This window comes from Balaenoptera borealis (assembly GCF_965194805.1).
Source record: "Balaenoptera borealis genome assembly, chromosome: 15".
NCBI classification, from domain to species: domain Eukaryota; kingdom Metazoa; phylum Chordata; class Mammalia; order Artiodactyla; family Balaenopteridae; genus Balaenoptera; species Balaenoptera borealis.
In genome coordinates this window covers 85,241,313-85,261,080 of record NC_138871.1, presented here as the reverse complement: position 1 = coordinate 85,261,080, position 19,768 = coordinate 85,241,313, and the positions used below count along the sequence as shown (strand labels likewise).

At 53.6% G+C, this 19,768-nt stretch overlaps 1 long non-coding RNA gene across 3 annotated transcripts in view; it reads right to left on the bottom strand.

Moving 5' to 3' along the window:
* Positions 1–239: 239 nt before the first annotated feature.
* LOC309612193 overlaps positions 240–19,768 on the bottom strand; it is a 78,897-nt gene continuing 59,368 nt past the window's right edge. For 2 of the 3 annotated variants that reach the window (XR_014235038.1, XR_014235039.1), the window contains exons 3-5: positions 13,381–13,593; positions 5,856–6,058; positions 240–5,195 (exon numbers count right to left, since the gene is read on the bottom strand). This is a non-coding gene — a long non-coding RNA (uncharacterized lncRNA). The remainder of the gene's footprint in view (positions 5,196–5,855; positions 6,059–13,380; positions 13,594–19,768) is intronic. The other variant, XR_014235040.1, reaches the window with a different exon arrangement.

Sequence of the window (19,768 nt, the reverse complement as noted above, 5' to 3'; positions counted from 1 at the left end):
CACTTGTCGTGGTTCTCACGGGTCCAACCCCAGACAGAGCGATGGCAGCATGGAATCTGCACACCGTGGTGGGCTCCCCTTCAGGACGGAGGGGACTGGCTTCTAAGGCTGGCCCAGCTTACACTCCAGACCCTGAGCGATGACCTCTCTCCTCTCTGGGTCCTGCCTCTCTGACTATCTGCCTGCTCATTGGCCTTGCCTAGGACGGTTTATTCAAGAATTTCTTCTTCCTGTTTTGTAAATAAGTTCATTTGTACCATTTTTTTAGGTTCCAAGTATAAGCAATATCGTATGATATTTGTCTTTCTCTGTCTGACTTACTTCACTCAGTATGACAATCTCTAGGTCCATCCTTATTGCTGCAGTTGGCATTATTTTGTTCCTTTTTTATGGCTGAGTAGTATTCCACTGTATATATGTATCACATCTTCTTTATCCATTCCTCTGTCGATGGACATTTAGGTGGCTTCCATGTCCTGGCTATTGTAAATAGTGCTGCAGTGAACATTGGGATGCATGTATCTTTCTGAATTATGGTTTTCTCCCGATATATGCCCAGGAATGGGATTGCTGGAGTCACAGATGTAGAAAACAAACTTATGGTTACGAGGGGGGAAAACGGGGGGAAGGGATAAACTGGGAGATTGGGATTGACATATACACACTACTCTATAGAAAATAGATAACTAATAAGGACCTACTGTATAGCACAGGGAACTCAATACTCTGTAATGACCTATATGGGAAACGAATCTAAAAAAAGAGTGGATATATGTATGTGTATAACTGAAGCACTTTGCTGTGCAGCAGAAGCTAATACAACACTGTAAATCAACTATACACTAATAAAAAAAAAATAGAATTTCCTCTTTCTCTTTAAGCCTCCAAATGGTTCAAATCCCAACTTGCCCACCTGTCAGACCAGTGACCTTGTACAGGTGACAGAGCCTCTCCCAGCCTTAGTGGAAGGGAAGATGCCCATGTCCTGGGTCCGCTGTGGAAATGAGCCAGCTGGCAGTTGGGCCAGGCCCTGCGTGCTAAACCACAGCTGCCTGACACTTGTAAGAGCCCCTGCACCCTACACCTTTCAAGACCCTTTGAGGAGATCTGTCAGTGCCCACTCGGGCTGCCCGCAGCGATGTTTGGTGCCCAGTCTTCCTCTGTCTCCCAGCCCCTGAATGTCTCTCACATTCGGACCCTTTCCTCCCCTCCCCCTCCCCCAGAGGCTCCTCCCCCTCTGGACACCATCTGGGGCTGCTGGTGGGAGGTCCCAGTGCCGAGGCAGACGGCGCCTCATCCTCTGGGGTGGTCGGCACACTGTGGCCAGTGTCCCTGCCCTCTGTGGCATTCTACTGGGGACCAAAGCAATATTGGCTCTGGCCCTGAAGAACTGTTAGTGACCATGGCACATTTGGGTCTTCCTCAAGGTCACTACCTCCACGGGGTTCACACCTGAGCCCCCAAAGCCTGGGCTGGAGGCCACGCTGAGCAGCTGTACTGCACCCCAGCTTGGAGTCAGTCCTTCCCAAAGACCGGGTTCTGTTCCGGGCCAAGCCTGCCCGCCTAGTTGGTGTTCCCTCAGGATCCAGGGGTTCCTCAATCCCTCCTGTCAAACAGGTGCGTCTTGAAGATGCCTCTCTAGTCTCTGAAGTGTGCTCTGAGTAGCAAGGGCACTCTTCTGGCTCAGGCTAGAACCTGCCCCCATGTACACACATGCATGGAGGAAAGGGCTTAGCACGGCACCTGGTACACAGTAGGTGCTCAGTGAACATCAATTCTCTTTACCCCTCACATGTGCACACACACAGAGCACGGCGCTCTTTGAGCCCATGAATCTAACAGGACTGCGGTGAGTCTCACCTGAGACGTATGAACTCTAGAGCACATGCCTACGTGAGGTGTAATTACCACAAATACTAACCCCTTTCCTTTGCTAGATCCAGTTATACGCTGGAGGATAGGGGAGGGCGGGCTGGGGAGTGACGAAGGTACGTGGGCGCAGGATGGAAGAACGGATCCCAGGAAAGACGGGAGCATGTCCAGCTAGAGGGACCGGGAGCCAGGGCAGGAGGTACTCTGTCAGGCCGGGCATCCCTTGCTCAGAGAAAGACGGTGTGGGCATGGAGACCAGAGCAGACTCCTGCAGGGAGAGAAGCAGGCTTCTGAGCCAGAAGAGACGCTTTAGCCAGGAGAACCTGTCGGAGATGCTATCCAGGCTGACGGGGTCACAGCAGACGCAGCTCTGGGCCATGCTGCTCTGCCAGGAGGACTGTGGGAGCTCAGGGCAGGCGGGAGGGGCTCCTGCAGGAGTGCTGGGCGGAGAAGGAAAGCTGAGGATGGATGGTGGCACAGGAGCCTGAAAAGGCCCCAGAGAAAGGCCTTTGACCCACAATTTAGAAACAACAGCGAGGAAGCAGCTGTGGGTCAGAGTGGTAGCTGAGGCCAGCCCAAGGCCATGAGCACACAGAGTGGCACTGTCTCGGGAGAGGGGCACTCCCGCTCCCCTCCTGATCCCCTGCCCTTACCCCTGCTCGGGGACCAAGCCTTCACAGGCTTTTTTTGTGAAGCACTGGTCTTACATGAATCCGGGTGGCGAATAAGGCTGTGTAGGTAGCACAGTGTAGAGGGCCGCCTGTAGGGTCCCATCCGTGTGGTTTCATATTTCGGCTCTGCCCCCTCCTAGCACAGTGACTTTGGGCACAGGACTTAATCTTCCTGGCCTCTGGGAGACTGGCTGCTGTTTTCATTTGTTCTGAATTATCTATAATGTCTAGCATGGTCTGTGAGCCTAATGGATTCATCTCTTTATTCATCTGTTCATTCACTCATTCAAACAAACACTCTGATCACCTGTCAAATCAGACCAGCTCACTCCCAGGCCTGCGGTCACCCATTAAACCCCAACAGCTGGACCTACTTGGACTCCTCTCCCCGCGCTCCCCACCCCCTGTGCTCTATCATGTCACCACCTGCAGTTTCCGGAATGCACCAGGCTCCCTGGTGCTTCAGAGCGTCTGCAGGCGCAGCCCTGACTCCCAGCCAGCCCTTCCCTGACCCAGGTAGAGCTAGCTTGGCCCTCTGGGCTCTCATAGCCCCTTATACTTGGGCCTCTAGTTTGGGGTTATCACCTGTGCCACAATCATGACCGGCCTGCCTCCCCCTGCAAACTGGGGGCTCCTGAAGGACAGCACTTTGGTTCTTGGCTTCTCTCTGTGTATCCCCAGCATCTAGCACAGGACCCGGCACAGGATGGGAGCTGAGAAAATGTTTGAGGCTCGAAGGAAAAAAGAGACCGTGCTACATGATATATGTCATGGGTTGAACTGTGTCCCTCCCAAAAGATACGTTAAAGCCTGATATGAGCTGAATTGTGCCCCAAAATTCATGTTGAAGCTCTAACCCTGGCACCCCAGAATGTGACTGTATTTGGAGACAGGGCCTTTAAAGACGTGATTCAGTTAAAATGAGGCTGTTTCTGTGGGTCCTTATCCAATCCGGTGTCCTTGTAAGAAGAGGAGATTAGGACACACAGAGGCACCAGGAATGCAAAGACAGAAGAAAGTCCACTTGAGGACACAGAGAGAAGACGGCTGTCTGCAAGCCAAGGAGAGAGGCCTCTGGAGAAACCGGACCTGCCGACACCCTGATCTTAGATTTCCAGCCTCAGGTACTGTGAGAAAATAAATGTCTGTTGTTTTAGTTGTGGTATTTTGTTATGGCAGCTCTGGAGAACTAATACAAAGCCCTAACCCCTAGCGCCTCAGAATGTGACCTTATTTGGAGACAGGGTCATGACAGTTGTAATTAGTTAAGATGAGGTCAGTAGGATGGGCCCTATTCCAACATGACTGGTGTCCTTATGAGAAGGGGAAATTTGGACACAGGCAGACATGCACACAGGGAGAAGCCGTGTGAAGATGAAAGGGGACGCTTCTTGGACTTTTGGCCTCCAGCCTGTGAGATGATAAATTTGTGTTGTTTTAAGCCATCCAGTTTGTGGTACTTTGTTACGGCAGCGTTAGAAAACTAATACAGGATGGGAGACAAAAAAAATATTACTTTATGACAAGTTCATCAAAGCGAGAGGTTTTCTGCCCACGGCAGCACAAGGCTATGGTGTCGACGCCAGATGACCGGAGATGAGCTTCCAGGGCCCCCTCCTCTTCCATTCCTGGTTCTTGTACGCTACTGCCCCTCAAGCACAGACAGCTGAGTTACATTTCTCAGGGCTGCCCCTGAGCCCCATCCACCCCCAGAACTGCCCGCCACGTTATCAGTCCAGGATCACACCTGCTCCCCGAAATTCCATCTTCAGGAAATCTGGACCCAGGCCGCGCCCAGCCCTCCGCAGGTCCCCGTGCAGACCCCGGACACCACGTTTTCTAACCTTCCTTGTTTTTCCCAATTTGCCCACGCACAGCTGGCTTTTATTTTTTACCTTTGCTGTTACCTGTGCCACTACACACCTGTCCACACCCCAGCTCCCAGCAAGGAGAGCGTGAGGGAAGGAAGGCAGAGGAGGGGAACTGAACCCCACGCAGGCGCTCAGACTCCTCTGAACCCGGCCTGCCTGGACCTGAATGCTCCAAGGTACCGGTCCTTGTTTAGGGCGAGTCTGGGCACAGAACCCTCCCCACAGACAGTGGCAGCACTGAAGGGCAGGTGGAGGCCAGGGCAACCCTCCTGTGGAAATTCGGGAGCTGCCACCGTTCACAGACATGAGAGATCTCAGGCAGCAGTGGGAGCGAAGCCCAGATGCGGAACCAACATTGGATCTGCTGTGTCTGCATCGCTCAAGCCCTTCCCACTCTGGCCCACCGCTTCCTTGCTCGGTTCCCCTGCGACTCCCGGTACTGGGCTTATTCACTGCCCCGCACAGGCCTTTCTCGTGTATTTGTCCGCTTCTCCCTGTACCTCATTTATCTCTGACCACTGAAATCCTACACAGCCTTCAAGGTCTGTCCCACGTGCCTCTTCCTCTAGCAAGCTTTCCCTGATAACCTCAACCAGAAGAGGTTTCCACTCCTGCCTGCCAGGTGCGGCATCCGGGCATGGGGAGTCAGGAGGTGTGTTGTCCCAGGCTCTGGGGGCAGTGCTGTGCTAAAGGTGTAAAATCCCAGCTCTGCTCCTTACTGGGCAGGCGACCGTGAGCCGGTTCCTCTTCTGCCTGGGCTTCAGTCCCCCATCACAGTCCCCTGGGAAATGGAGATTTTATTTTTTATTTTATTGATTTTACTTTTTAAAATTAATTTTTATTGGAGTATAGTTGATTTACAATGTTGTATTCATTTCTGCTGTACAGCAAAGTGCTCCAGTTATACGTACACAGATATCCACTCTTTCTTTAGATTCTTTTCCCATATAGGTCATTACAGAGTATTGAGTAGAGTGCCCTGTGCCACACAGTAGGTCCTTACTAGTTATCTCTTTTCTATAGAGTAGTGTGTATTTGTCAGTCCCAATCTCCCAATTTATCCCTTCCCCCGCTTCCCCCTTGGTATGGAGATTTCAGCAGGGTCTCAGGTTTAGTGAGATAATACATGTTAAGTCCTCAGCAGTCAGGGAGCAAAAGGACAGCCCTTCCACGAGGCCATTCCCAGGGACTTGGCCTCATCAAAGACAGTAGTTCCTGCCTCTGTCCCCACTCCCTCGGGCCTTCACTCAGCTGTCGCTTCCTCACTCAGCCTTCCCTCACAGCTCTACTGAAGATTTCACCCCCGCCCATACTCCCTGGCCAGCCCGCCCTATTTATTTTCTTGGTACAATAGCATCAAGTCAGTATCTGGTCCTGAATGAATGCATGAAGAGGGAGACTGGGAGGCCTGGGGAGGGGTGTTCAGGAAGTGGGTCCTCACCGGGCTGGCTGGAGGGGCTGCAGCTGTGTCCCCGGGTTTGGCAGTGGATTCGGAGAGTTCTTGCAGCCGTCCTCCTGAAGACACGAGGCTGCCTCTGGGGTCGGCCAGCTCCTCCTAGTTCCAAGCATTGGCTCCTCCTCATACGTTTTCTCTCGCTGGGACATAATTGAAAGAACTGTTCCTAAGCCGGCTTAATTTGTTCTCTGTCAAGAGAAAATAAAGAAACCATAGCGACCGATTAGCAGCATCTCCGAAATCAGTCGAATGAGAAACAGATTTGGAGCATCCGCCCGGGAGGGCAGCTGAAATCTCCAAGGCCGTAACCACAGATTCTGTTTCAACGGGCTGTGAGAAGCAGAGCTGTGATTAAAGTGCCCACCTCAGCCATGGCTGCCCTTCCAGTGCCCTCCCCCGCCCGCATCTCTTAGGGACCGGACAGAAAGACTGGACCTTTGACGTGGTCCCGCACGGAGGCCGGCCTCCACGCCATTCTCTTGTTTCCTGTCGAGGTAGCCCCAGGAAGCAGGCGGTATTAGTCTCTCCTATCACAGGCGAGGAAAGGGAGGCCCAGTCCCTGCGGCATGCTCATGGCCATGGAGCTGGTTCGTGATGGAGGGATGCAGCTGGGGCTCACGCTCAGGTTGGCCTGGTCCGCACAGCTGTGCCTTGTCCATCGTGACTACATTTGAGGTCCTCCAGCCAGACACAGATGGAGACCTGAAGCACTGCCCTCGGTGGCCTGCCTTTGACGTCCTGTGTCCTTTCAGCAGCCTCTGTGACACCAGCTGGGCCACTGGGCTCCTATCCCTCTTGACCTCTAGATACTAGTTTCGTTAAATAATCCTCAATTTACCTCTCACGGACGTTGTGTCACTGCGACCTGATCAGAATTCTTTGAGGTCAGGCCCACCAGCTGCAGAGATGGGGTGTAGCTGCAAGTGGCAGAACCTGGGGTTGGGTGACTTAGCCAGTGGGTTAGGGCAACAGGTGTTCCTGGCCGTGAGCAACTCCTAAGGTTAAACATGGGTAATTACGCAAAAGAGGTGTGCTTACTTATTTGCTTTAGGATTGCATTTCATGAATGACATTTGTTTAGTGCCCATGGTTTACAAACTGCTCCCACATACGTGGTAACCTCGTGTCAGGGATTGTGAGTATAAAGGGACTGTCTGGCTCCTATTCTAGGGGTTTCTTTACATCAACAGGGCTTTGAAACCAGGGAGCAAGGCTTCTGAAGTATTTAGATTGGATTTGATTTTTAATAAGTCTATTTACTTATCATAAATATGACTTGTAGTAATATGAGATCCAAGACACAAATATTACTAGAGTATTATTGGGTTGGCCAAAAAGTTCATTCAGGGTTTTCCAGCCCAATACTTCTACTCCCTTCTGTTATGTTAAGTTCACATCCTGGTTAAGAGCTTGTCAGGGTTCAACTGTAGCATTCCTGTTAGAGGCAGAGGGGGCCAGGAGACTCACTCTCCCAATCTCCAGAACTTCAGTAAAGTCTCAAAGATAGATAGATAAATACATAAATAAATAAATAAACAAAATTTCCCCCTTTCCTGAGAATTTTCTCAGTGTTCCCGCTAATCAGATACTGTTAGCTTTATTTTGCATTCATTCATTCACTGAATGTGTTTCAGGCCCTGTGCTAGGAGCATGGTTAAAAGACTGTCCTGTTCTGGGGCACTCCCAGTCCAATGGTGGTTCAGGGGCCCTGGCAGATACATAACACATAACAGACCTCTACAATGTGATAGGGAAAGTGTAAGGACAATGGAAGGCAGAAGGAGGTCTGGAAGCACAGAGTAAGGACAACTAATCCATGCCGGACATATCAGGGAAGTCTTCCTGGAGGAGGTGACATCTGAGTTGGACGAGAGAAGTGGAGGAAAGAAATCCAGGCAGCAGAGAGAGGCTCAGGTACGAGAGCATTGTGTACTCAGAGAAGGGGCTGTTTGGTGAGACGGCCCTTAAGTAGCACAGTGAGAATGGGAACAGCTGAGCTTTAACCCTCAGCCAGGAGTTTAGTATGTGAGCTGCTGGGAGATTTTAAGCAGGGAAAACATTCTCATACTACCCCTTACTTCTTCCAGGTATGAACCACAGTTTTTTTTTGTTTTTTTTTTTAACATCTTTATTGGAGTATAATTGCTTTACAATGGTGTGTTAGTTTCTGCTTTATAACAACATAGTTGTTATTAAACAACTACTGGGAATTCCCTGGCCGTCCAGTTGTTAGGACACGGCGCTCTCACTGCCGTGACCCAGGTTCGATCCCTGGTCCAGGAACTAAGATCCTGCAAGCTGCGCAGTGCAGCGCAGCAAAAATAAACAAAAACAAAAACAAAAAACCTACTGATATAGTTTGATATTTAGCATTTCCTCCAAGCAAATATTAATATAATCTCTAAGAAAGCAGAGACTAAGATGTCTTTTTGTTCCACCCTATAATCCTCTAGACCTAGAAGAGGTCCTGGTCATAGTGGATGGTTAGAAAATGGGGGGAAGGTAGGGAGGGAGAGAAAGGCAGTGACAAGATCTGTTGTGCACTGGAGAAAAATCATTCTGGCAGCAAATAGAGGAGAGATGGCAGAGAGGTGTGACTTGGGGTTGGGAGGGACTGATTAGAATGCTATTGTCATAATCCAGGTGAAAAGTGCAAACTGTCTACAGGAAAGGCAGAGGCGGGAGGGAGGGGACGTAGAGAGGAGAAAAGCCCAGGAGGTAAGGTCTACGTGACCTGGTGCCCGGGTGGGCAAGTAAAGAGAAGTAGAGAGTCACCTGGAGGGGTTTTGACGCCTGGGCCCGGCAATCAGTCTCAGTGAATTGGTCTGGGTGGTGTAGGAGACACGGGTAATTCCTAAAAGGACCCAGGTGACCCTCCCGCGCAGGCAGGATGGATAAGCACTGACCGAGTGAGGGGTTTATGAGGGCTCCGCGGGTTCCGGCTTTGGAAGAGAGAACACAGGAGGGAGAGCGAGTTTGGGAGAGTGGGGAGAGAGAAGCAGTTCAGAAGGTACTGAGTTGACCGAGTTTGAGGCATACGAATTAAGAAAGAAAGATGTCAGGTGGTTCTTGTTTGTTGCTTAAAGAGTGAAGGTGAGAATAAACAATTGGACATTTTGGTTGGGAGTTGCTTCTTAATTAGGATGGTTTAGTGCAATGGGGGTCAGAGGGGGCTCTTTGGAAACTGTCTGAGGAAGTCTGTTCTGGCTGAGCGCCAGGTGGTGGGAAAAGGTGAGAGATGTGAACATGAGCTTGCAGAAAAGCACAGAGCGAGCCGTGTAACTGGGTTTCCACCCTTGTTTTTACCTCCTCTGCTTCCAAGTTTCTTCTCTGCACAGCTGAACAATGCACCAACTTTGTTTCATAGCAAATTTCTTATGGTCTCTGGTAGCGCCGATGCAGCCTTCATATTCCATTTGTTCCTTGGATAATGAGCTTAGCCTCAGAGCCAAAGGAAAAAGCCCCAGTGCTTGTTAAATCTACTGGCTTGGGCTGTCTGCTCCCCAGAACCTCCATCAGACGTTGCGCTAAAATCATCCAGCTCGGTAAGGCCATTTGCATCTAGTCAAATGGCCCTTGGTGACTAATAGAAGTCCAACTTTATATTGATGAGGAAGGGCTTTGATAAGCAGCATTAATTTTGTCTGCACAGTGGAATGGAGCTCATCTCTACTTCCTTTTGGGGAGCCTGGTTTATGCTTCCCCCAGATAGCACTTCCCCGGGGCTCCCAGACATTGGATTCACCAGGTGTAGTTAATCTCAGAGGCTCCCTGGTCCAGCTTTTGCACACGGCACACAATCTGCCTTTTTTTTTCCCCCAGCCTCCCAGCTCAGAGAGAATTGTGATGATGGGGCAACCTGAATTCTAATAACGCTTCAAGTAGTCATTTGGGCTTGATGCATTTGGCCTGGTGCAGACAGAACCTTAACAGCTGGAAGGATTCTGTCTGGCTTTTCCTCCCCCCAGGAGTCTGGAAATTAAGGCTGTTATTTTCCATTTGGAGTCCTGGGAATTGGGTTGTTATTGCCAAAGACAAAGGAATGGGTTTCTAGGATTATCACTTAGAAGAAGAGTGCACCAGAGAGAAATTCTAGATGCTTCCAGAAAGGTGGGCAGTGGGTATCTCAGCAGGGTAATCTAAATGTGAAACGTCTCTGCCAACTACTTGGGAACATCTTGCAGGGGGTGGAAGACTCCTGGACACATCTCTACCTCGCATTCAGTCCATCTGGAAAGGCAGAAGGACCACTTCGCCTTCAGGATTTTACTGCACCCTTTGGGAAAAAATCCCATAACCTTCCAGGGCTTCCAAGACACCCATTCAATGAGGGTGTGTGGTCTCAAGCTTCCAGAATAAATTCAGTCCAATTCAAACAAAATTGTTGAGGACCTACTGGTGCCAGGAGGGAATTGGGGGGTGAAGACGAGAAAGGATGCCCTTGGTCATGCAGCCACCGACTCGCCGACGTCCTTGATCCAGCATTGGCTTTGTACCAGGCTTTTTGTTGCCATGAGGGATGCAAAAATGAAGGGGGGGAGTCCCTGCCTGCCAGGAGCGCTTCTATTTGGGCAGATTGACACGGGCTACCATTAGAGCCACAAAGTGACGGATACTGTCCTGGGAGCTTCAATAGAGACACTAGAAAATATGTAAAACAAACCCAGAAGACACTGGAATAGATTCTGAGTGCGGAAACCAGAGAAGGCTGGAGAGAGGCGGAATCAGGATTTCAACAAGGCATTTGACCATTTTCTCCTCTTGGTCTGGTCACCAGAGCAAGAGCTAACACGCCCACAGCATTGACCATGTTCCTGGAGTGGTTTCAAGAGCTTTACGTATATTCACTTTGTCCCCACAACAAGCCTTTGAAGTAGGTACTATTATTATCCCCATTTTATGGATGAGGAAACTGAGGCACCGAGAGGTTAAATGACTCCTCCAAGATGACCTCTGATAAGTGGCAGAATAGGATTTGGTCCCAGGCAGTCTGGCTCTAGACAACTCTGGTGCAGTTAGGTAGATCTCTTCTGGTTAAACAACCCTACCCCAAAAGGGTATTTGTTTATGTTTTGTTTAGTTTAGTCAAAATTTTCATGTTGTAAAAGCTATATGGCATTATAGAAAGTTTGGAGAAAAGAATAAAGGTTTCCCTTTGTGGCTGGCATGATGTTGGCATGAGGTGCAGAGTAACCCTTCTGAATGGTGGGGATGTTTACTGGTGTTACAATAGGCAGTCACGGCCTTGCACAACAGAATAATTCCATTTCGGTGTAGACCCCCCCATAAGAATCATTGGTCCAGCCCGAAGCAATTTTAAACACCCGTCTTGGGGAGATAATACCGTCAACAAAGAAAATGTGGACACGGGGCCCTCGCCCCAAAGAGCAGCCCAGGGAGCTGCAGCAATAGGCAGCCTTTCCCTGAGTTAAAGCCTAAAGCCAGCAGATGCAGGGTGCAGAGAATAACAAGGGGAGACCTAGGCCCAGAAGAAATCACCCGAAGAAAGAACCTGGGCTAAAGGGCTGAGCTTGATGCCCAGATAAAGCATTTTCTACAGTTAAAGAATTTTCTACAGTGTCCGTTTCCTCAACAGCTTGTGTGGTCCATGTGCAGGGACGGCACATACAGCTGTGCAGGTTGTCCACTGCACAAGGGCGCCCACCTGAGGGACAAGTGGGGACTAGAATCCAGTCTGCCTTCCACTCACCACACTATGTGCCCATGGGGCTGTATCTTTCCAGAGGGGACACTCTCCCCTAATTCACACAAAAGGCCCCTGTAGGCTAGCTGGGGCCCAAGACTTACGGAGAATGAAACACCCCCAGGACAGGACCAACAAAATGTGGGACATCAGAACAGGGCTGCATGTAGAAGAGAAAACACCTGTTTCACCACACTGGCTACAGTTGCCTTCAATTCTTTTGAAGGGAAAAAGCAGGAATTGCTAACAAAATTCACTCTGTTGTACTCTTTTTTAAAAAATTTAATTAATTAATTAATTAATTTAGGCTGCATTGGGTCTTCGTTGCTGCATCCGGGCTTTCTCTAGTTGCGGCGAGCGGGGGCTACTCTTGGTTGCGGTGCTCGGGCTTCTCACTGCGATGGCTTCTCTTGTTGGGGAGCACAGGCTCTAGGCATGCAGGCTTCAGTAGTTATGGCACGCGAGCTTAGTAGTTGTGGCTCACAGGCTCTAGAGCGCAGGCTCAGTAGTTGTGGCGCATGGGCTCAGTTGCTCCGTGGCATGTGGGATCTTCCCGGACCAGGGCTCGAACCCATGTCCCCTGCATTGGCAGGTGGATTCTTAACCACTGAGCCACCAGGGAAGGCCCACTCTGTTATACTCTTGATGTGTGTACATATTCATACCCACATGCACAAACTCTTATGTTTCCTTCTGGAGCTTGGTTCGGTCACTCCCTACGAATCCCCCGAACGTGTTGTTACAGATAGCTCTCTAAGCAGGGGGGTTCTTCCCGATAGCTGGAGTCAAGGTTACGGTGTCCAGACTGGCTGAAACCAACAGGCAGGCCTCTTTCAGAATTCTGCCTGCTGTGCTCCCAAATATAGTCAAATAGAGTCAGCTGGGCCGGGCTGAGGAGTGGAAGTGGTGAGCGGCCACAGCAGAACCCAAGGACCGCAATGCCAGCTACCAGGCCCTCCCAGGCCACCTCCGGTTAGATCTGCCTCGGAAATGTCCGTCCTTCCTGCCCCTTCTCTCCTTCCGTCCCTCCCATCCACCATTTGCAGACTCCGTTTCCTCTCTCACCCACACCCCTCCTGCGACAGCCGCACGCGGCTCCCCCAGGCCCGGCCGCCACCTCCAGCTCAACTCCCAGCAGCGCCCAGAGAAAGTCTTTCCAGTGAGACTTCGGTCACGTCACTCCCCAGTTAACACTTAGCAGCGACCCACTCTCCGCAGCAGAAAAGCACATCTTCTCCAGCCCGGCATTGTAGAATAATAACACACTTACCAAGCACCACCTACGGACTTTGACACAGATTAACATAGATTAACTTCTGAACCCTCACCACCGCCTCCCTGAAGCAGACACTATTATGATCCCCACTTTATAGGTGAGGAAACGGACGCCTGCTGACTTGGGAACTCACATGCTCACTCATACAACGAATTAGGGCCAGATCCAAGTTCAAACCCGGCTCGTGTGACCTCTCAGCCCACACTCAGGCACTCAAAAGGCGGTCCCAGACCATGGGTAGCAGCAGCATTACCTGGGACCTCGTTAGAGATGCAGAAACCCAGACCCCACCCCAGACCTGCTGGACCAGGACGCACATTTGAACAAGTGTCCGGTGACCGGTCTGCGTGGGGACGTCTGAGAAGCTTTGCCCCACTGCCCCGCACGGAGCCCGGGGCCTTCCTCCACCACCTGACCCAGCGCCCGCTGGCCCGTCCCGCCTGCCGGCGCCAGCTCCGAGGCTCATCCGCACACGGCCCTGGAACCGAGCCCTGCCTGTCGATCTCGGAACTCGATGCGTCATTACTCACCAGCGCAGGGCAGCCTGACGGCTTTGTCTTTTTCCTTTGCCTTCCCACACTCTCCTCTTTGATATCTGGCCCTGTCCACAGCGAGGGTGAGGAGGGGTCTCCCAGCAGGGCCGGCGGATGCCCTTTGTCAGTGGCAGCTCCCTGCCCTGGTGCCCGTGAGGGGCTAGCTGCGCTGTGGCAGGTGGCACGGAGGGCCCATCCTGGCCCTGGAATCTGTGGGCAGAGCACGGGGGGCAGTGGGTGAGAGAAGGAGCAAGGGCTCTGGTCAGAGTGATGCGGCTGGGCCCCCATCCCACCAGCATCCTCTGCGCTTAGTTTTCTCCTTATCGTCCAGGGATAATAACAGGTGACCCACGAGGGCTGTCATGAAGACGAGAGGAAGATGTATTGGGACAGTTGCCATTTGATGGAATTCTGGATAGTCCGGATAGAAAGTCCACAAGAAATCATTGACAGACAGGGAAACTGAGGTCCAGAGGCACGGTGTCCTGCGCAAGGTCACAGGGCCAGCTGTCAACAGAACCAAGACTACGTGCCCCTTCTCCCAATGTCCTGCCCGGGCCCCTCTCTACAGCTTCTGTGTTTTGCATAGGAAAATGGAATCAGGTGTTGCCTCAAGAGAAGATTATGCGGATTCCAAGGGCCAAAGTCCAGTGTAACTGTTGGCCCCAGGGGAGAGCCCAGCAAAGATGGTAAGTGGGTCGCCCCCATCAGCCACTGCTGGGTCCTGAATGTCCTAGGAGAACGGGCCAGAGGAGAGGGTGTCTTTCTCTAGCGGTTGGAGAAATGCAGTGAAAGGAGCTGTCGTCCAGAATCTCTGACACATTTCCCTCCCCTCCCTGGCCTCTGCCGAGACACAAACACAGACAAACAGACGGACACGCTCACCTGATGAGGTGCAGGCACACAGAGACTACCCACCCAGAGGACTCACAACACACAATTAGGCGTTGCCGCCGGCAGCCCCCAAGCCCCACAGACCGGAGTCGGAGGAGCCGTCGGTGCTTCCCACACCTGCGCCTACACGTGTGCACACGTGCGCCTGTGCACACCCCCGCCGGGTCGGACGTGCACACCCACGCACACCGTCACTCTGGCCTGTGGGCGAGGCAGGAACATGAGTGAGCTCCGAGTCTTGGCCCGAGCGGGTGTGTGGGTGTCTCCCGACCCAAATGGGTGGCCAGTGGCAGGGGACAGGCCGCGGGTTAGCTGAGCACAGTGGTCCCGCGCGGGGGTGGTGAGTGTTGCCATGGCGATGAGAGCTCGACATGCCAGCCTGGGAGGCCGGCTCCGTGTGGGTGGCGGAACACCATGGGCCCAAGCACAGATCCACGGACTACAGGAGGGAGGGTGGGCGGGCGCCTGAGGGTCCGGGCTGGGAGGCAGACTCCTGGGGTCCGGGGGGGACTGAGGTGGTCCTGGATGGCAGGACCAGCTGCCCGCGTGGCAGGCCTGGGCACGAAACGCTGAGCTTGTTAGCTGGTCTCCGGCTGGCTGCACAAAGCCAGACCATGGGGCCTCTGTCCCTGCCTCAGGGCCACGCACCCCTGGCCCTCTTCCCTCACCGGCAGTTGTGCCGAGTCCAGAGCTGAGGCAAAGCCCACCGGGAGAGCAGAGCAGGGACTTGGCAGTGAAAGGTAATAACTGGCTTTGGGAAAACAGCCGTGCGGGGGGGCACGTGGACAGACGGAAGTGGTCAGAGTCTGACAGGTCCCATATCCGTCCCCTGGGCCACCACTTGTGAGCTTGGGTGAAGTCACTTCGCCTCTCTGATGGTCTGATGGTCTCAAGGGCCAAGCGAGCTCTCAGTCCTCAGGCTGGACCCTCCACTGACCAGCCGGTGCCCCACATGCACACCAGGCGCTCTGCCCATGCTTCCAGAAGGGGCCGTCTACCCCGTTTCTAGGTGGGGAAAGGGGGCTCCCGCCTGGCTGGAGAGTGGGTAGAGGCTGGCCTTGTCACCAGAGAGACCAGAGCTCAGATCCTGCCTCTGCCACTCTGCCACGTGTCCTCAGGAAAGCCACAGACCTCTCTGAGCTTCTACCACCAAGTGCCTTTGCCCCATTCTTCCTCCCCACCCCCAGAGGCTCAACCGGGATCGCAGGGCAGTGGGTCTGGTGCTCAGCAGGGTCTGAGGCCGGACACCTTGTAATTCTCAGGCCTCTCAGCTTCTGCCAGGTGAGCCCTGTGAGGCCCCCTGACCCCAGGGCCCTGCGGGAGGGGGAGGTGCAGGCGCCCATGCCTGAGGGGAGGAGGGGCTTGCAGACGGCAGCGCAAAGCCAGGGCAGTGGTTGGGAGTCCTCTGCTTCCCCGCCCTGGGCCGAGGTTTCCCGTCTGAGGATGGTGGGCCTGGACTCCCTAATGCCGACAGCCTGGGGCCAGGGCACCCCCTTCCTCACCCAGGGAGGGTGTGGGGCGAAGCTGGCACGGCGGCAAGCAGCTTCAAATAGGGCGGTTGAGAGAAACCCAGTGGAAACCCACAGAAGGAGAAGGGCTGGCTCTGGGCTCAGAGCCCTGCGGAGGCAGGAGGGGTGCAGGATGTGGGAGGAGGGGCAGTGCCCACTGCACCCACTGGCATCTATTGGGATTTCTGTGGAAATGTTTGCTCGGGCAGAAAAAACTCCATTGCCATGGAAACCCAATGTCTTCTCTTGGTGAGTCTCTTGGTGGGAGAACAATCTCAGGGATGCCAGGGATGGCAAACTTAGGGGTCTTCCCAGGGCCAGGTTGTAAGGCAACCCGCAACCCTCCCCCACGGGCAAGGGAGTCACGTCCCTTCAAACACTCACTCGCTCATTCATTCAACAAACACCAACTGGTCTACATCAGGCACCGTGCTGGGGTTGTGGAAATTCATCCAACACGGTCCCTGAACTCAAGAAGGCCACAGTCTGGTGGGGAGACAGGTGTGTAAATGAGGACGATTCGGCGGGTAAGGGCTTTCACAGGGAAGTGGGAGAATGCTGTGGAAGCACAGAGGGAGGATGGGAGGGCTTCCTGGAGGAGGTGACATTTTTGCTGGCCTGGGGCAGGGAGGGCACCCCAGGCAGAGGGAACAGCAAGTGCAAAAGCAGAGAGAACAGGCACGGCACCTGCAAGAAGAGTCATCTCGGGAGGTTCCCAAGGGCCTCACTCACACCCAAGGTGAGGCCGTGTGCTGCAGCAGTCAGTGCGGGAACCAGGCTGCCTGCCCTTGAACTCCAGCTGTGCCACTTCCAAGCTGGGTGTTATCGGGCAAGGCACTTCACTACTCGGTGCCCAATTTCCTCATCTGTAACCTGGAGACGGTAATATTATCCACCTTAGAGGGTTGTTGTAGGATAAATAAGTTGGATGTGTAAACCACTGTGCAGGGCTGGCACATAGTACCATTATTATTAATAATAGCTCTTCCCCTTCCCACCCACCTGAGCTGCTCAGGGAAGGTCTGATCATGAAGGCCAAGGGTACAGGATGAAGAGAGATGAAGGGAACAGACAGGCCTGCTCTGGCTGGTCTTTGGGCTCCTCCCGGGAGGCTCCTCCAGCACCTGGGAAACCCAGCCCCCTGCCGGCCCCCGACCCATCCTACAGAAGAGAACACCGAGGTCCTTGGAGGGTAAATGACTTGCGAGGACACTCAGCAAATTCGTGACAGTGTGCTGGTGGGGTTAATGTGCGTGAAATGAAAGGCTGACCTGAATAAATAATTTATTTCCGGATTTTAATAATTTAAAAGCCTTCATTTCGTTGGTGTCTCATCAAAAATAGAAACTTTCTTCTTTTTCATTCTAGATTTTTTTTAAAGTAGCACACGGGAGCAGGGGCCAGAGCAAGGGCCTTTGAAGGGTTTTGTGGGAGCCGCCCCCTGGACAGGCCACAAACCCTGAGCATCCCCAGCTGTCCTCGGATCTGCTGCATGAGGGGACAGGGCCTGCTGGGAGAGCTGGGCCAGAGCCCCAGGGCCCTGGGCGACATGGAGAGCGGGCGACGGCCAGATCCCCATCCCCCAAGTCCTCCCCTTCCTCATGGGCACACGGGGGTCATGACACCTCCTCTCAGAGCTGTCGAGGGAATTCAGCGAGTCTGCGTCCTCGGTGGTCCCGTGTCCATGTCCAGACCTGACACACAGTGGGCCCACAACCTACAGAAATGTTTGTCCCTCTGGGACAGGCCTGAGAGAGAAGGCAGGGAACCAGGTGGCCGAGAGGCACAGAGGGAGGCAGCGCCGGGTGAGGGGAGGCCTACTCTCCTCCTGGGGGATCTCGGGGCTTCTCGAGTCTCCACCTGCGCCCTAAAGCTCGAGCATTCGGGGGCTCTCCCCCCCACGACAGCCCCCACCTTGTTCGTCTGTTACCTCACAAAGCACAGCTCCCCCAGGACCAGCGTCTTGCAGGGAAGCCAGCCACGGCGATGCCTCAGAATACAGCCCTCCGCACAGGCCCAGGCAGCCTTGCAGAGGCTCTCAGCTACCGCCACTGGGCATTTTCCCTGCTCATCCAACGACCGTTCACGTCTGGTCCCCTCCCTGGAGCTTACCCCGAAGGGTACCCACAGCTCAAGGTCTCCTCCCAAACCAGAACCCACCCCCATCTGGCCCTGGCTCCTTCTGCCACCCTACAACCCAGACCCCGTCCTTAGCGTCTGCATCTCCGAAGGGCTTCGTGCCCTGAGCCTTTGTCCGGCCCTGAACCATCACGCTGTTCAGAGCCTTAATCCCTCTGCTTGTTCGGCTGCTGGGACCTTGTCACAATAACCCCTAACACAGCAGCTCCCTGGGGAGCTCAGCAGTCTTCAAAGTGCTTTCTATCAAATTAACCCCCCTTGACCCCAAACAATCCTAGCAGGTGAATAGAATTTATTATTAAGTAACCTGCACGAGGCCACTAGGCTAGTAAGTGGCAAAACCAGGGCGGAAATCTAGGTCTGCGTCGCCACCTAGAACCCCACACCCTTCCCCTCTCTCCCTGCCTCGTCTGTCCCGTTGGATCCGGATGGCCTGGGGAAGGGTTATTACCCCGCTTTGTAGGCAGGGAGGCCTAGCAAAGGGAAGTAAGGAGCCCAGAGTTCTGGAACAAAGGCTTCGGCCTCCACGAGGACTTGGTGTTTGTCCACCAGGGGCCAAAGTTGTGGTCCCGCTGCATCTACCCCGAGAATCCGCTGCTGATGCAGTCACCCCGGCCCCAAGAGGCTGCTTTCCCCACCTGAGAACGCCCCCACGCCCAGCGCCAGCTAGGCTTAGCTTCTCTGGGTTAAAGAAATCTCTCCCGGAAATGAGGTCAGGTTGTAAGTTTGCCCGAGCTTTCCACCCTGGGATGGGCAGTGTGGGAACCGCAGGATGGCCCCAATGATGGGGCAGTTTAGAAGCCTCCAGTGTGGTGGCCCAAATGCGGATGTGGGGTTTAGATCAGAGGAGGGGAGTCACTTCCGGCGTATTTAGGGGGGCCCTTTGACTCTTCCCTGGGGGTGGGCAGAGGGTGGCGTGACAGGAGAACTCAGAAAGGGACACCCTGGCCAGGGACCCCGAGCGGAATCAGAACATGACACCATTCTGATTGCAGTCTCCGGCCTCGTGGCCGCAGAGGGATGAGCTGGGATTCCAGACCAGGACACGCCACTCACTGACTCAGCGACTTTGGGCTGACGACTTTCTCTCTCTCAAACCTCAGTTCCTTCATCTGAGAAAATGGAGATAATTGATCCCACCCTGCCTCTTTCACGGGGTTATTGATGATCAAAGGAGGGGTCCAATGCGAAAAGATACCTCGCCTGCAGCGAGATGCACAGGAGAGTCAGCTTTGGGTGAGGTCACCGGCATCACAGGTGACAAAGGGCTGCGGTAACCATTTCCATTACAGATGGGGATGCTGAGGTCCGGGGCGGGGAAGGTGTCGTCCAGCAGGTAGGGAGAGTGTAAGCAGGGCTCCCAGGCCGGCCGGCTGTCTGCCCAGGCCTGGCTAAGCTGACCCTTTTCCTGGGCCCAGGGGGAGCCCACTTTGCACGGCAGAGGTGCCCCTGAGCCCACAACCTGGGAGAAAGGCCCTTTCAGCGAGAGGTGTTTGGGGACATGTCTTGCTGTCAGTTGATTGACAAGGACAGACCAGACTCAGCACCGACGTCCTAACGAGAGCCACCAGCAGGGATGGAGGATTGCTTCTAGCTCCCGAGAAGTCTGGCAGGCTTTTGGCTGGATCTTGCAAGGCCTCCCTCCTCACCGCAGAGGCCAGTTCCACCCTCCTATCCCCCAGGCCTTGGCCAAAGAAGTCTCCTCAGCTGGCTGTCCTTACCTACTCCCCTGCCTGGGGACGTCCCACCCACCCTCCATTGCCCATGGCCCCCTGCTCCAGGAAGCCTCCCGCGATTGCCCAGTGAGAACTACTTGTGCCCTTCTCTCCCTCCTCACGAAGCGT